The sequence below is a fragment of the Echinops telfairi genome, unplaced genomic scaffold, assembly GCF_000313985.2.
Source record: "Echinops telfairi isolate 266 unplaced genomic scaffold, ASM31398v2 ScPeMD7_7468;HRSCAF=8506_0, whole genome shotgun sequence".
NCBI classification, from domain to species: Eukaryota; Metazoa; Chordata; class Mammalia; order Afrosoricida; family Tenrecidae; genus Echinops; species Echinops telfairi.
The window spans coordinates 52,539,976-52,541,065 of record NW_022111369.1 but is presented as its reverse complement, the minus strand read 5'-3'; positions in this window follow the sequence as shown (position 1 = coordinate 52,541,065).

Here is a 1,090-nt window from a genome sequence, read left to right as displayed (position 1 = left end):
ACGCTGAATGCAGGAAGAAAGATCACAGGCCAGTGGGTAAAAGTCTTGTGGATCCAGTGGCAGTGGAAGCATCTCAGCACTAGCAGGGGTCTCCACGTGGCTCCTTCAGCTCCTGGGCTCTAGCGTAGCTCTATATGTCTTCTCAACAGGCATGTGTCACAGGGCGTGTCTGTGTTGCCTCCAGTGAGTTATTCTATCTCCTTAGTACCTCCAAACGAGGCCATCAGGCTGTGACCTGATTGACAGGCTAAACTCCAACGCTTCACTCTTAAATCTCAAATTGACGACAGACGATGTAACTACCACACATACCAAGTAATTTCCTTTTACTTCAGGGGTTGGATTCCCTCCTTCCATGTGTGAGACATGGATTTGATTCCTGGTCAAAGCATTTCATGTCCAGTAACCACCTGTCAGTGGAGTCTTGGGTATAGCTATGAGGCTGAACAGATGTCAGCAGGGCTTTTATCTAGCCTCTTCCAGGAGCCCTGGTGGCTTGGTGCTTATGCATTAGGCTGCCAACTGCAAGGTCAGTAGTTTGAAGTCATCAGCCACTCCTCAGGAGACAGGGCTTCCTACTCCCATAAAGAGTGATAGTCTCAGAAACCCACAGGGGCGGTTTTGCTCTGTCATACGGTTGGTGTGAATTGGCATCCATTCGATGGCTGTGGGTAGTTTTTTAAAATCTAGAATGTAAAGCAGGCCAGACTAAGAAGAAAGGCCTGGCAATCCACTCCCAAAAGCCGGTTAATGAAGATCTATAGATCACAACACTCCCATCCACATCCACAACCAGTCAAGGGCACGGCAGAGGAGGGGGCAGCATGTTACTCCATTGTGCATGACGGCAGCTAACCGCAACAGGATGCCAGGTTAGGCATTTAAGTTTGTTATTGTGCTGATGGTTGGCTCTTAGAAAATCCCCTCCACGACATTGCACAGACAGCAGGAGAGACCTGTAGCAGCGCCACACGGTGTTTCTGGCTGTCGTGGAGAGAAAGGACAAAGAGGAGGCAGAGAGGTTAGTGAACCGAAAAGTTCGTATCCATCATTTCGCGGGCTCCTCTCCCACGCTGCCCATCCTTTTAGA